Source organism: Nelusetta ayraudi, unplaced genomic scaffold (assembly GCF_046127955.1).
Source record: "Nelusetta ayraudi isolate G7.1 ecotype Tasmania unplaced genomic scaffold, CSIRO-AGI_Nayr_v1 ptg000004l, whole genome shotgun sequence".
In the NCBI taxonomy this organism is placed as follows: domain Eukaryota; kingdom Metazoa; phylum Chordata; class Actinopteri; order Tetraodontiformes; family Monacanthidae; genus Nelusetta; species Nelusetta ayraudi.
In genome coordinates, this window is record NW_027466054.1 from 3,662,045 (window position 1) to 3,678,898 (window position 16,854).

The window sequence follows — 16,854 nt, forward strand, 5'->3', positions numbered from 1 at the left end:
TGTGGCTTCCATTCAGTACTATTGTTCAAAATCCCAGCTCAATAATTGGACAATAGACCTCAGTGTAGGACAGCAAAAGCGTTTATAAGTTAAGTTAGATTAATAGTATAATTGTCTGATAGCGAAAGGGAGCATTGGGTAGTTCTCAGAGTTAACAAGAGTGACAAATCTGTCGACAGACATTACCAGGAATTCATGATGATGTTGGCTTATGGTGTTATTTGGCTTCTATTGTTCACCTGGTCCCTACATAGGCAACACAAGTCTTCTTGTTGACTCCAGGAGTCTTAGATTAAACCTTGACAATGTTCTGTCGTCTGTTTTTGTCCTCAATGGTTGAGTCATTAAACCAGCAGGTGCAAGAAAACGTTTAAAGGCTTTCTTTAAAAGGAGATTCACGATTCAAAATAAACACGTCCCTGGATGTCCTTGTTTAACAATAGACTTGGCTTTATTTTGAAAATGTAGCTTTATATTGACCATGAATAAAACTAACTTTATGTGAGGAGTCTGGAATCTATGGTCCCATCCTTGTCCTCGCAGGTCAAGCTAATTATCCCTTTCAAAAGGTGTTGAGACTGCAACAAAACATCACTTTTAGCAGGGTGCTCAAAATGTTTTTTTGCAGGAGGCTGTAAACTGACAGAGGGGAGCCTTAGTGTGGCAAATGTTTACACTTTTCCATCTCCTGTGGTGACGTTCTGATGCAATCTGGACAACAGTTTTCTGTTATGTTTTTGTCTCTGATAATGGAAATGAGAGGGTCATTTTCAGTCAGTTTCAGACGTCATTGTGCCTAACAAAAAGCAGCAGGAAGTGAGGCAATCTATTTTTTTCAATACGACCTACTGGACGTGCCCTGTTATATAATGTTTTTAATTAAAGATATTATTTGAATGCACTTTTTGGGGGGAATTTACTCAGCCACATTTCTTTGTACGATAGAGGGTTGAGGGAACCTCTGAAAACAAATTGTATTCCTGAAGGCTGTATAATGTACAATAGCCTGTTATGTAACAGTACACCATTTGTCATGTGAAAGCAATATATGATAAAAAAAAAAAAAACAAAGGCCACAAATTATCCAATCATGAATGCAATTATATTGAAACCTTTTGTAATGTCAATATTGAAGAAAATAAAATGACGCTTTACCATTTTCCTTGTTTAAATGTGTTTTCCCCCCAAAAATACCTTTGCTACTTGAAATGCACAGTAGGCAACACAGGTAGCCCAATCCAAAGTTTGCTGTTAAATTATTTATAAGGAAAAACAACATTAACTCTGGCCTGACAAAAGAACTTTCTGAGACTAGCTTAAAACGTCTTGTTTTGGCAAATTTATGCCAAAATGAACAAATTAAGATTCTTAAAGCTGTTCTGACGAGGAATCGAGGGAGCCTTGAGAAAAGGCAATTTATGTAGTCTATTTAATGTTTCATAAAGAATTTACCTACCACTCCGTAAATATTTTTCCTCAAGTTCTCCTCTTTTTGCAGAACATCATTCTTAACGTTAAATAGGGCTTTGCGTTTATTTCTTTATTTTTTATTTGTTTTTATCTCCCTGTCCCTAACAAAGCTCATTATCCTCTGCTGTCTCCTCCTCGATCCTCTGGCTTACTTTACTTTCCTGCTCTGCGGCTCATCTTGTTCACTGCAGCCAATTTAAAGCAGCTTAATCCTGGAGAGAATTCTGTTGCTGCTTTCAGTTGCACTCCTGTAATTGATGTCTGGCGAGATGTAATCTAATGTGCCAGGTTTATTTGATTGACGCCGCCCATGTGTGCTCCCAAAACGTGCTCAAGCAGCCCACTTATGTGATCTGAAACACAGATGCAAATGACAAACCACACTCAGTCGACAAGAAGATGATGCTTCCCATTTTGATCAGCCCGTAAAAATAACATGTCTGTCAAATGCATTTTTTGGTTTGTTTTTCTGCTAAATGGCAATGCAATAGAACCTGATGGCAATCCTGACCCATTTATTTTTCTTGTGGCAAATAAAACATCAAACATCACATTTGTCTTTGCTCGGAATCAAAACATCACTTTAGATCATACACACTGCAGGCAAGCATCATCATGGTGGAAGGGCATTTACACTTTATCTTAACAAAGGCACGGTAGTCAAGGGTGACTCGAGTGTTGGTGGGGAGCAGACAAGACCATTTTGTTGCATTCTTATGAAAAGTTCATTACTAAGGGAGATGCAATGCCTGCATTGATACAGTCATGAAAAACATAACATTTACACATCTGGACGTCTGCTCAGGAGAAAAGCACAACTGTTCAAATAAAGACTCATAATATATATACACATATATATATATATATATATATATATACACATATATATATATATATATATATATATATATATATATATATATATATATATATATATATACACATATATGTATATATATATATATATATATATATATATATATATATATATATATGTATACATATACATATATATGTATACATATACATATATATATATATATATATTTCAAATAATTACAAAAAAAAATGTGTAATCAATTTGTGGTACTCAAGACCTTCATCAGGTGGATTGCTCACCAATATTTTAATGGACCTTATGTGCTGGTGGTAAGTCTTAAATTTGTAGGTTAGCCGTATACTCTTATGAAGTTGTTATGCAACATAATTCATATGAAATCAATTCCGTGTGTATGTATATTAACACAATGTCTTTAGACTTCCTTTAATTATAAACACACTGTGTCTTTCCTGGGCCGTTTCTTTAGATATCCATCAAGTATGAAGTATGTTCCTCAGCTCCAATGACAAGTCTCTCGTCGATCACATGACCAGAAGACGTATCCGTGAGTTTGTTCACGGCTCAAAAATAACTGCGAGAATTTGGAGGAACCCGACAGATAGCGGTGGGAAAGTACGAAGCGAGAGGTGAGTTGCTTTTGCGTTTGAGTGTGTAACAGTCTGAATGTCTGTGATAGTTTCTTCTGGCACACTCTCGTACAGCTGGTTGGTGTTAAGCGGTGTCATGTCCTCTACGACAGGGGTGTCAAACATACGGCCCGTGGGCCGGATCAGGCACGCAAAGTGTTTTTTCCGGCCCGCGAGATGATTTTGCAAAGTATAGCAATTTTTCAATGAAAGAAAGTGCTGTTCTAAATGTGTCCACTTGTTGTCGCAATATCGTTTCTGCTTCGCAAACAAACTCAACACTGGGGCTGAGCAAATCGGCACAAGTACATCCACTCACGCCTCCTATTGGCTCCCCTCAGTGCCTCAGAATCTCTCCTATTGGCTAGCCTCAGTGCCCCAAAATGTCTCTGTCGAAACAGACAAAGTTGATGCAGAGCAGTGTTGCCAACTTGGCGACTTTCTCCCCTCAAAAAGTCGCTATTCTCCGCATAGCAACTTTTTTTTTGTTGTCAAAAGCGACTAGCGACAAATCTAGCGACTTTTCCTGGTGTCATTACGTTGCAATCAAGTGCAAATTGTCAATTATGCAAATTACATGATGATGTCATTTGGCGAGTTTCAGGACAGCCAATAGCGACTTTCCTTACTGAGGAGCTGGCAACACTGATGCAGTTTGCAGAGTGCTCAAAGAACACGAACGAAGTAAAACAAAGAAAACAACTGGAAGTTGTTGTTATTTTTACGTTCTTATTACCATACCATGATTTTACCGGTCCGGCCCGCTTGGGAATAGATTTTCCTCTATGTGGCCCGTGAACCAAAATGAGTTTGACACCCCTGCTCTACGACGTCGTTATGTCAGCGCCAGTGTCCTCCGCATTCGTTCTCAAGTATTACCGCGTTATATTGTTCGCAGCGGTGTTAAAATAAAAATAATGTCGAAAAGGCTCTTTTCATTAATAACCAACTAGACTGACCAAGTGTAGCCATCTGTCCTCCAGGTGTCTGAAAATATGACAAATATGTTTTCTGAGGGATAAATAGCTTCTATCATCTGACAGAATGTGCAGTCAATTATATGGCCATTCTCATAAAAACCTGGAGCTTTGGCATTCCATTAAAACTGATCTAGATGTGTGTGCATAAGACATTTGGACACACTAACAACAATCCTCCAGAATCTGACCTGTCAATACTTATCTAATTTCATACTTAAATTTGATATTGCCAATGCTCTTATCTGCATGTGGCTGTAACACGAAGACTACATTTATCCCTTTCAAATGATAAATGTATATATTACATTTATCCCACTTGCTTTGTTCCCTAAAAATGACTTCATATGGAAGTCATTTTTCACTGCTTTGGCTGTTACGTCAATAATATGGTGAGAGTCAACACGATGTGACTCAAATATTAACAAGTAGTATTACAACTGATCGAAAGAAACTTCAATAAGTGCTCACAGTTTAGCGTGAAAGTAGTCTTTGAGTCTTAATGTACAGGGTATTATTTGCAGGAAACTGCTTGGGTTCAGCACCGCAGCTGATTTGAAAACACAATCTATAATCATGAGCTCTACTTGTTGCAAAGCAAGGCAAAGTTATCTGAAACGTTATACTCCTCAGCAGCAGTTTAGCTCAAACCCTGCTTCCAGCAATGTCCCATGTGGGCCATAAGAACACTGTTAGGGAAACTGAAAATCAATAGCAGTGCATGTGATGTTGTAAACTAACAGTTTGTGCCAGAATATCTTTGTCTTTGGCTCTGTCTTTTTTTTTGCTTGCTGTTTCGTAAATAGAGAAAATAATACAGGTTGTTCCAGTGTGCAGCAGGGAACATTGAACAGGCATTTTCTTCACTGACAAAGATTTTTAAACTTTGGGCACTGTCGTCATTACGATGTGTGTAACTCTCAAAAATGAAGATATGAATTGACTGTTTTGTCAACTAAACTGCTTTCGCGTCCTCTTGTATTCGGTAAGTTATAATTGATTCCCTGACTTGATGACTGAGTTTTAACACAATGACGTGAAATGAGCAGACCCTTGGTTTTTTTTCCGCTATCAGAATTTTACAAATAGGGATATTTGTCAGCTGTCAAATGAGGAAAAAAAACAAAAACAAAACGATATAGCGGCGTTCAACCGAACTCAGCTACAATGTTAATTGTCTCTCCGTCTTAATGTTGGTGTCGGACAACGATGTAAAGGTTGTAGTCCAAATGCAACAGTGCACTTTTTTCTTCTTTAAAGTGAGGATGTGTGTAACTGCTGTGGTGGGGAAAACACACCTCCAGCGCGTCTTGCTGAGCGCACAGCGGAGGGAGACCGCAGTAAGAACACGTGGCTGCACTGATAAGAGCCCAGAGGTGCTGGGGTGGGGGGTGGGGTGGGTTTTTCACATGAGTTTTCACAATAGCAGCTTTGGGAGGACTTTTACTGGACTATCTGCATACACAAGTCAACACTTTCTCAGGCTCTTTTCTTTCTTTTTATATAGGTTCTGTTTTGCTTTCCACTGTTTGCACTGTTTGCACTGGAGGCACACTATCTTCCTTGTTGGCACTACAAAATGGATTTCATAACTGGAACGCAGAGCACAACCTTGTTTGGTTTTTCATCTAAAGTTTGGTATCACCGAGATTTGCTTCATAAAGTCTGACAGATGTCTGAGATCAAATGAAATTTTGATTCTCTGTTTACATTCAAGCTGGGCAGGCTTCCGTGGAAGCTTACAGGAAAAGAGATATTCTATTTTTCATACCACCTCAGTTTATTTTAATCTAAATTAATCGTGCTAGTAGAGACTTGTATCCAGCTGGCATATGCTGTGCTATGCTGTTCTGTTTAGCTCACTATATAATGTATGCGTGTATGTTTTACTTCCAAAATGTTGTGCTAGGATTACATTTTTTTTAACATCCACTCCCTAAAAAATGAATGAGGCTCATAAAAAGTAATGAGTGTCGGATTTGAATGTACTCCGGCAAACTCAACCTCGACACTGCGGTGCATCTTTTATTATGCAACCGACTTTGTTTGATAGGTCGCCCTGATGCGCATATTTTCCGTTTGCCAGAAGGCATGTGCGAGTAAATGTGACATAATAAGCTCAAAGACCAAAGTTTACTTGAGAATGCCGCGACAGAGACGTACTTTGTCATGAATGCTCTCCTCTGCCGTATTACCAATGTAAATCCTGCTTAGTGAACGTGTAAACTGAGCCCCAAATGATGATTTAGTCCTACAGTAAGTGTTCCTGAATGGTGCTGGGCCCCAGTGTGTATGTTAAATTAATTCTCAATGCCCTCTTAAATAAGGCTCCATGCCAAGCATGCAGTGGCTGGACGGAATTTTTCACGCGCGCACCGGAAAATGTGTATTTGGGCAGATGCTGCGAGTGTGTCCATGAATAATACACAGCATTTGTAATGACTCCTGAGCCCTTGGCTGGAGAACCGCCCGCGCTGCAGTGGGTGGGCTGGTGTCAGCCCAACTGACATGAGAATCACACTGAATTCTCATCTGCACACTAAAAAGCTTTGCAATAGAGGCTGACTGGTGAAACAAGTAAAATTAGAGCCTGTTGCATTATGGTTGTGTTCAAGTATTTACATAAAGGCTGGATAACAGTGGCTTGTGGCTGTTTGAGAAAAATGTTAGGAGTCACTTGGAATTTGAACAGAAAAAAAACCCAAAACAAAACATTGAATTCTATTTTGCAGAAACTGCCAGTCAGAAAATTTAACAACTAGTTGCCTGAAGGGGGGCGGGGGGGATATCCAAATTGGGATTATGGCTTTGACTGACGTTTGCTGCGGGGGGGGTTAACTAAAGGTTGGTGACATTGCTAACGAGGACAGTCAATATGTGTCTTTGCTACTGGCGTTTCCATTTTGTACTGAATAGTTTCCGTCCTATTAGCATTTGAACACTGAACAGCGGAACAAATCAGGGCCGTGTTGGAGATTGCTTGTACTATCAATGGATGTGCGTCACGTTGTGCTTAAAGCGCCCGACTTGGGTATGAGATGTGACTGTCCGTGCTTGTACGTTCCTGTCCGTGAACTTGAGACCTGCCTAGGGTCTAGCTGTACCTGTAACCCAATGGGATGTGGGACAGGCTGGAGGAATCCATCAATTCTGCAATGGATAAGTGCAAAGAAATAGTGGATCAAAAGAGTACGAAGGATCGTGTCCAGAATCCAGCAATCCGGCACTGGATAAGCAGAGAGAGGCGATGGTGAAAATTAACTACTAAGATCTGTAACTGTAGTTACCCCAGACGACTCTGGTAATGCTGTACTTTTTTACCTCTATTTATATGCAATACAAGTATTTTTTACCAAATAGAAGCGGTGATGACAGGTAACATTGAATTCTGAAAAAACATTGTGAATTGGACCAACAATTTGCTTAATGGACAAAGCTTCCAGGAAAACGTTGCGCATACAGGTGTTTTATTTGTTCCACCTTATTGATGGAACTTGGTCTGCCTTTTACATAGATTCTTACAGTAATATGATTGGGATAAAATATTGATTAAAGCCTCTAACAAAGCGATATACAATAGGGTTACAAGCATTTACATTTTCATTTCGTCACTGCGTACACGCTGCATCACTTCTTCTGTGTAGTTTAAGAAGGACACTCAGTTCCAAAGTTTGAAGATGTTGTTGCTGTTTTGTTTACGGGGTATTACTTTGGAAGCTTCTATAAACAGAAACGGTATTCCAGTGGCATTTAGAAGAGTGAACTTGCAGCCGAAAACATTAACATCAAGCAGTGGGGAATGCTGCAACATTAACTATTCATATCTCCCACTATTTGCTATCTGACATTGATGAGCTCTCACAAAAAACTCATATTGCTTGTGTTTCATTTCCTCATTATGCAGGGTTTTTTTTTTATGCAGTGAATCTTTTCAACAGCTAATCAGAAGATTTTTAGGATTCACATTTTTTTTATTTTGAATATAAATTGCTTCATATAGAAATGTAATACATTGATAGGTGGACCCAGCCTGAAGTTTATTGACTAACCTGGAAGAGGAGGAGGTATCAATGCCCTTTGTGACATCACAGAAAGCTGATCTCTATACAGTAAATGCAGTCTTAAGCACATTTCTTTTTTTTCACCGTGAAGAAACTTTAAAGAATCAATCTTAAACCAGTGTACCCAGTTACTACCCATCAACGGCTCCTTGTAGGCGTGGCTTTACTTGACGATCAGCTCGGTCTATTTTAAGGCACAAGTGCATATATCCATTCATCATCTTCAGTTTCCAGCTCGCCCGCTGGGGATTCTTCGCTGTTCCCAAGCCAGATGTGATTGTATAATCTCTCAGGGGAGTTTCGGTTGTGCCCCAGCTGGCCTTGCACTAGTGTTGCACCCATTAGACCACCAAAGGAAGAAGCTCAGGAGGCACCCTGGTCAGCTGTATGAAGCCCCTCAGCGACCGTTCCTTTTGACAGTAAGGAGCAACAGCTCCATTCTTCTCCCTGGGGATTTCTGAGCTCGCCGTCCTATCTGTAATGCTTAGCCTAACCACCAATTGATGAACTTCATTCCAGTGGCTTGTTTCATGGCCTCATTCTTCTCGTGGCTCCTTGCCATTGGTGGACCTTGGACTATCATCAGAAGTGCTACCTTGAGCCTCATTCTCGCAGCAAACCGAACTAAAGCTGCCTACATTATTCAGTGCCAAACCTGCATGAACAAGACCTCGAAGCGAGCTGCTCTTGTGTAGAGGAGCGACTTAGTCGGGGAGAAGCAATTCAATGTTTTTATTTTGGCTGCGTCGCCTTCCCCGACTTTGAGGAGCCAATTCTCACCTCAGGTGCCTCCAGGTTTTTAATGCAGACCTGATAGAGCATAGAGTGCGTGTGCAGTGCACTTCCTTGGGAAGAAGCTTCTCTGCGTCGCTCTTCCGTGAGGAAAAGATTTAAGGTGATCAGCAAAGACATTAATCATCCTTCATCACTGCATCATTTTCACTGGAGACATTAGAGCTGCGTTGTCTGTAGATTTGGCCAGTGCACTCCATCACAACTGATTAGGGCCGGAGCCAACTCCACCACACATCCAGATAGCTGGCCCTTATCTTGTTTATTGCTTTTATCAGTTCAATCGCAGGCTAAATCCTGACACAAAGCTTACAGGATAAAAATGTTCTCGTATCACATGGTTGCACATCCACCTTTTGCCCCTCTTTTAACCGGCAACTAATGGGATTTCTTCTGCCAGTTCCTGTGATGTTTATTTTATGGATGGAGCTGGATATCATTCATCTTCTATCTTCTATACCCGCTTATTCCTATTCAGGGTCACGGGGGTCTGCTGGAGCCTATCCGAGCTGTCTTAGGGCGAAGGCAGGGGACACCCTGGACAAGTCGCCAGTTCATCGCAGGGCCACACAGAAACAGACAACCATTCACACTCACATGCACACCTACGGACAATTTAGAATGTTCAATTGACCTCACATGCATGTTTTTGGAGTGTGGGAGGAAGCCGGAGAACCCGGAGAGAAGCCACGCAGACACAGGGAGAACATGCAAACTCCACACAGAAAGGTCCCAGGCTCAGAATCGAACCCACAACCTTCTTGCTGTGAGGCGGCAGCGCTAACCACTGCGCCACCGTGTCGCCCGAGCTGGATATCATCAAGCTAATACATTCTACATGGAAGGATGAATCTGGAGCGTAGTGTGGTGTTCGTGTGATCTTCTGAGAAGGTCATTAAAAGATGGACTTGTCAATTTCTTTTTGACAGAAAGGGTTTGATGATGAATATTCGGAAGTTGGCTTTGCTACAGTGTGTCTTCAAGGCCTTTACAGCTGTAGGTCGGCTACTTTTCAAACAATAACTAATCAGATCAATCAAGTCTAGTACATCTGTTTACAGCTGATGCTGATGACCACTGGCCATTTCATATTCAGACTGAAAGTAGATAAATAAGATCCCTATTGATTTTCATTGTTTTCCATCATTGTTTTAATATAATTTTACATTGATTAGAAAAGCAAAAAGTGACACATGTCAATTTGAAAACAACATAATGTCAATGAAAAGAAGAAAAAAACAGTCTATAAGAGAAGCAGTTTGAGGTAGTATTTTTTTAAATAGGTAAATAAAGTGGTCAAAATTAAATTCATGAAATTAAGTGCTAGATAGTATTTATATATCTAGTAGCCTGTCATTTTTAAATCGAAGGTGTATTGTTGTCCATTTTCCACTGAAAGTCTTAATTTAAATAAAATTAGCCTATCCATGACTTCTTTTACTTTTTTCTCTTTGCCAGAAAGAGTGTCCTTGAAATAACTTGTTGATGTCACAAAGGGCACTGAAACCTCTCAAATGGCAGGCTCTAGCTGTTTTTCCTGCCTGCGGGCTTTGGCTGTTCTGCATCACGTGATCTGTCATTGTGTTGCCATTTGTTGAGGGAGAAAGTAGGAGCAGGTGCAAATGTTGTATGAATGTGTAACAATTTCAGCCTACACAACTGTCAATGCCACTGTTGCAGAGTATGTGAAGTTTTCCACTTTGGTATCTCTCTTCCCAGAAGGCACCTGTTCAAAAGCGAGGCCAGTGGTTGACCTTGCTGCTGCAGGACACTGAAAGAAGTAACCTACAAACAGGACATGAATGGTCTTATGTGTATTCAGAGCTGTCCAAGTGTTGCAATTCCAATTTTTTTGACATTTTGAAAGTTACTTTCTTTTGTCAATGTATTCCAGCCTTTTCTAGGAAACATTTTCATCCTGCGCTGTCATGGTATCCGCCCCCACAATACACAAGCCATATTCATTTTCCTTCACTCGGTGTAACATTCCTTTCTTTCTTTTTTTCAGGATGTCCTCGGTGGTATTTTTAAGTTCCTGCTCCAAACATTGGATGCTGAAAGAGAATTTGAGCCTTGTACCACAGGCTTCAGAACAGCATGCTGATTCAAAGTGTCCTTGACAGCTGACAGGACTCGACAAGGCACCAGCTTCATCACTTGCCCTGCCTCAACCCACTCTGCCATCCAGCGCCACACCGATGGCCAAACCTTCAAAGTAAGCTGTTCCCACTCTCTTCCAAGGCTGCTTCTGAGGAAGGCAGCCCACTGGCTGTGAGAATAAATACTTATTGATTCTGTAGATTCATGTACAATTATGGCCATTGATGAGTTTCTAAACTGTCAAATTATTTTAGTGTTTTTCCAGACAGAAATGTAGTACAAATTTGTTTTCAGATTATTTTGGGAGTGTTGCTCTTTTCAAGGACTGATTAGTTTGATTTTTTTTGTTTTTGTTTTGATTACTGCCACTTATTTGCTAAAATAGAGCAAACGCATGACGCCCACGTGCTGGGAAAGCTGTTTTTTCATTCATTCATCCATTCATTCGTCTTCATTGATTATAGCTTTATCATAAAAAAATCATAAAATCCTTACAATCCGGGCTGCAATAGGACATTTTCTTGTGAGTTCCATTATAAAAACTTTCTGATTCAACAATCTCCCTCAGCCAAAGCGACACAAAAACTGTCCTTAGGTGCATTCTTATTAAATCAGTTTCCTCTCCCTCTCTGGAGATTGGAATTTTCTCTGCAAGCTCCTGCTTCGAGTGAGTCTCAGCCTGTGTGCTGTTGCTTTGACTAATCAATAGTGGCCTTGCCATGATAATAAATACAACAGGACACAACAATCATGTAACATTTACGTCACCGATTTGAGAAAAAGAAAAGAGAAAGCACCGAGGCAATTGTGGTTGTTACAACCAGCTCGTGAGGGGAAAGGGAAGTAACATAAAACCAGATGTACGTGGTTAAACAAAAGTTATTTATTACAAAAAATAAGAAAGGCGGATATAAACAAAGGTTGAGGTGGACAAGGAACTTAATGGGTGCTGGTCAAAATAGGGGGGTGGGAAGAAAGAACAAAAAGAGACTCCCTACAAAACCACACGGTTTAGCAGTCTAGTGACTCAAAGTTTGAAGGCACACGAGCTTGGCCGCCTACAGCCAGCTCTCGAATGGAGGTCGGCCAGCGTCTTTATGCTCTCCCTCTTTTCCGGGGCCTTTCCGTGATTGGTGGAGATCTCTTCGGGCAGGCCCAGCCCTCGGCAGCCCGGGTGCACGGCATCTGGGTAATGCTGGACAGCCACACCCACACTCGCACATCCACACACACACAGACACAGAGCAGGAGAGGGAGAGAGAGACAGAGAGAGAGAGAGAGAGAGAGAGAGAGAGAGAGAGAGACGCACGCACACACACACACAATACCGCTGAAACGGCAGCGGCCGTAACAGTGGTCATGTGTGACTGACTAATGTTATGACCCCCAGTGAAAACAAATGGAAATCAGTGCGTCCAAATCTCGTCCAAATCACAGGTTCCTCCCTTCCCTTTTGTCTCATCAGTGCAAGACGAATGAGCTGCGCAACACAAACCAGACAAGCAAGATGAATTTATCTTTGTTACGCACGACAAACCTGACCCACAATCAATGGAGAATATTAAAATTCATGGTGAATTAGAAAGGAAAATAACAGGGGATATCATGCGGATTTAAGGGGCGCCCTGAGCCAGACTCACGTGAAATTTTGCACTTAACAGGTGAGGTTCGAATGTATCAAACCAGTTTGTTTGTTTCTTTGCCATCTCTCTCTTTCTTTTTGGTTTAGCTGTTTGAGGACAACTAACCATGCTGGGTAACACACCCAGTAGTGATAAAGTCTGCATCTTTTTCCAAGAGGAGCCTGCTTCTATAAATTCCCTGTGCTCTTACGTTGTATTTCTTGCCGCACAGACAGCAGAGGACCTCTTGTTCTTGCCCAGCCCGGCTCCTGATACGCAAGCAATATTTGAATCAGGGCCTCGGCCTTTCGCCTCTAAAGACTGAAAAACCATACCTGCTTCTGTTTTGCTGTGTTTGAACACCACGTAATTAAGGAAGAAGTTTGAAATTCTGAAAACTGCCCTCTGCCATGGTCATGGAAAAGGAAAGACATGGACATTGGTGTCACGCTAGATATCAGTTTGAAGGACGTTCGTTCCAAATGCTTAAAGAAACACTCTGCACACTTTTTTCCTCAAAATAAAGTTTCAAAACCATTACCACAGCTGGCTGGCAACCAAATTTCCATCGCCCTTTACCAGGACAGCCAGATGCACTTTGTCACACCTGCCATCACAAACACTCAATGTCAAAATTAATTTAGGAAACTAATGTTTTAAGGTTGGGGAAACTTCATAATGTGACTTCAAGCTGTGATTTTGCTCCCAGAAGGACTTGTATGCAGAGAGCTGTACATACCAAATCTACAGAATCGCGATATTTGCCGTATGTATATATATATACGTATATATATATATATATATATATATATATATATATATATATATATATATATATATATATATATATACATATATATATATATATATATATATATATATATATATATACATACGGCAAATATCGCGATATATATATATGCTTGGTATAGATCAGTGACAAATGAGTAAATAAGTTTTAAATCCTGCCTCCAACTGCCAGACCCTGTAAACTCAACTTTTAGCTATTTTGTAAGGAGAATAGAAAGATTCTACTACACTGGTTTTTCTCAGCATCACAATGCATTAGTCATACTCAAGTTTAGGTCCCTCTGGACCTTGAACACTATTGGTAAATGTAAAGGTCAAATGCATTTATTGCATTTTTTCTATTCTTGTGGACATTTCTAAACACAAAACAAAACATGCAGATGTTTGCGCAGCCCCTGAGTGCATTCAGCAGAATTTATTTCACCCAGAGCCTATGCACCATAAACTGCTCAGTATAAACAGATAAAACAAGGACTTCAGCAAAAAGCAGGCAAAGAAGTTCATCTCTTACTTTTATCACTATTTCAATTTCACAAATGTATATTGAGCACATGTTGATTGGCAGTGCTGACAACAGTGCTGAGGACCAACTTTAAAGAAAGAGCAGCTCTGGCATTTTTACAGATGTCAGCGTGATTTGTTCTAACCCAGCTGAGGTTTGTGAATGTCAGCCAGGTTGTAGCAGTAAAGTTTGCAGTGAAGTTATTCATGGTATGAAGTTCATTTTGAAGCAGTGCTTCAAGACTTTCATATACAGTAGCCTAAGAGCTGCATCACCAATGAACTGCCCTTGTTATTCACATGGAACTCAACCAGGGGGGCTTATTGCTGTACCATTGTGTGACTTTTACACAGTGACTCGGCTTATCGATCATTTCAGATGATGTGTGGTTACATTTAAGAAACGCGTCAACAGCCATAAAATGACTATAATAAAATGCATTTTCTCCTCTGCTCAGAACTTCAGCAGTTCGCTGACCTCACATTCTCCTCAGTTCGTAGCCATTTCTCAACTCCGCTGGTGGCTTCTCTTCAGAGTTTTTAAATCCCTTGCAGTGGCGGCTCTGTTACATAGCGAGCCTGGCCCAAGTGAAAGAAGTCGGTTTACCCCTGATCCACCTCTGATACTCCCTCTATAGCCAGCAAATTGAACAGCAAGGTGTCTATAAGGCGTATAGAAGCAGACTTGAGCAGCCTGTGTGAAAGGGGAATGAAGGGACCTTCACATGATGAGCAAGTTGCTCCTCGCTCGCCGCCAGGTTGGGCGTAAAGCCAAAGCTACTTAGTGTTCATACTGTATGCAATGGGCATAGTCTGCTGGCTAATCAGGTGACGCTGGACAAAAACGGGCCTGTCGGTTGTTACTACATACAGTACAGGTTGTCTTTCACCGGTTTTGCTTCAAAAGCCCAGCGGCAAGCTTTGATCAGAGTTTGCTGGACTTCAAGTTTGAGCGCTGTTCTACATCAGCGAGAGTTTTGTCGGGTTCTCGGTTCTCTCTCCATTGGAAATGAATAATTACTGCTAATTATATGTAAGCACCTTCACTGTATTGTAAGAACTGGATACCAGACTGCCAATATGGCAGCGCTGCATTTTTCCAGTGACCACTCGGAAGTGCTGCAGCCAAAATTCCCATGCGGCCCAAAAAGCATTTTTCCCATAGGCTGACAGTCGCATGAAGTAACCCGGAAGCAATTTCTAAATGATGGATGCGCTTGGGAAACCCAATTCATGTGAATGGCTTGCCATATTGGGTTCTGGGATTCCTGGTAAGCAACCGTAGTCAGATGTCTGACCATGTCAGCTGAGTGTGTTTTAGTTGTCCACTCCTTGGAATCAGGGATTTCTCATCTCAGGACTGACAACAATATATGGAAGAATACAATATGTGTGAACAAGGAAAATCTATCAACCTTAACCGGTAGTTATTTATACTCTGTTGTTAGTTAAAAATGTAAACAAATTATATTACTAAAGGACTGCATGCCTGTATTCATTCTGAAAACTCTTGGTGGCCTATGCTCTGCAACAGTGTTGACTTTATATATCAGTCAGTTGCCGCATTCGAAGTGTGGTACAGTATCAGGTGCAAGCCCTGTGCGTGTCAGGACTTACATTTTTGATAAATGTTTCGCGTTGGCGCTTCTTGAGGGGTCCTCAGGGTGACTGGCTTCTAGCCGGCGGCGGCCAATAACCGCATGCTGCTGTGTGTGAGGTCGGTCTGAATGAAGCAGCCAGGTTATGTCTCCAAGTCTCAGCTCTGTCTCTGTCGGTCATGGACATGAATGCTAATGCAAAATGAGGTGTGTGTGTGTGTGTGTGTGTGTGTGTGTGTGTGTGTGTGTTGTACTTTGTGCTTGGCTTCACATAAAATGCAACAATATGGGACCTCTTTTGAAGGGTTGTGAGGTCTCTCTCTGATTGTTTGTCCGTCCAGCCACTTAAAAACAAAAAAACAAACAAAAACACCCCCTGCACTTCTCCAACCTTCATGCTTTATTGCAACCCTACCACCGCTGCTCTATCGAGCTGGGAGAAGGGAGCAACCTCAGTCTGCAAAAGTGGAAAATAATTTATCCGTCTACCCTGTGACTTGAATGTGTTGCAAAATTTAATGAGCTCTTCTGTGGCCCCAGCACCAAGTTCCATTAAAATCTGGGGACGGGGGAAGCAAAGAAAACAACAAACATGACTGACACGTTAACCCTCTCGGCAGATGGAACCACGGCGCAGCCTCTATGTGGTGAAATCAATCCCAGTGTCAACTCTTTGGGCTATGTAAGGTCCCTGGAAGTACTTTATCATTTGCAGCTCTTCAAAATGCCTTCCCCACAATTCCTTTCTCTCTCACTGACTTGAAGTAATCCTCTTTCAACAAAAGGTTCATATCACACCATTTTCTATCAATATCTGTTGCTAGGCACCTAGCTGGTTATGTCACAAACTGTATTTTCTTTTTTTTTTTTTTTTAAGTTTTCTTGCGAACTAGTCAAAACATGTACGAGATTAGTTCATGTTGAGAGATTAGAAGTTTAGGGTAAAGGCAAGTCTTTGAAGCCATGTGCATCTTTTCATAACACCTTTCATTAGAGTCATGCAAATGATGAGAGACCTCCTGCAAGGTCATGCAAAACCTGCCCTTATCATCTTTGCTAAGGAGGTTATGTGTGTGTGTGTATATATATATATATATATATATTTATATATATAATATATATATATTTTTTTTAATACATTATTGTTTCTGTATGTCTCAACTACAAACCTGGATGGCTCTAATTACTGACACGTGTGTCATTCATCTAGCCAGTCTGATGGAAAGCATATTCACTCATGGATTCCATAGACAGCAAAAGATACAAGAACATCTGTGATGACATGATTGGGAGAAAAGACAAACAGCGGTTCCGGATAGATGAAGTGCTCGCGGCAATCATATTGAAACTTGATTCGTACTTGATTTCCCTTTTAAAGAATGACATTGAAATGGAAGTAAAGGGTTTTTACGCTATGTCTGTGAAGGTTCTCAGTCATCCAGGTCATGTTAAATTC

General features: G+C 40.9%; 2 long non-coding RNA genes across 2 annotated transcripts in view; one reads left to right on the plus strand and one right to left on the minus strand.

The window, feature by feature from the left end:
• The window catches only part of LOC142900738 (uncharacterized), a 370,388-nt gene that overhangs the window by 224,879 nt on the left and 128,655 nt on the right, over positions 1-16,854 (minus strand). The window lies entirely within an intron of this gene.
• Positions 2,585-16,854, plus strand: part of LOC142900747 (uncharacterized) — a 31,696-nt gene continuing 17,426 nt past the window's right edge. The window contains exons 1-3 of the long non-coding RNA XR_012928928.1: positions 2,585-2,619; positions 2,778-2,937; positions 10,776-10,982. This is a non-coding gene — a long non-coding RNA (uncharacterized LOC142900747). The remainder of the gene's footprint in view (positions 2,620-2,777; positions 2,938-10,775; positions 10,983-16,854) is intronic.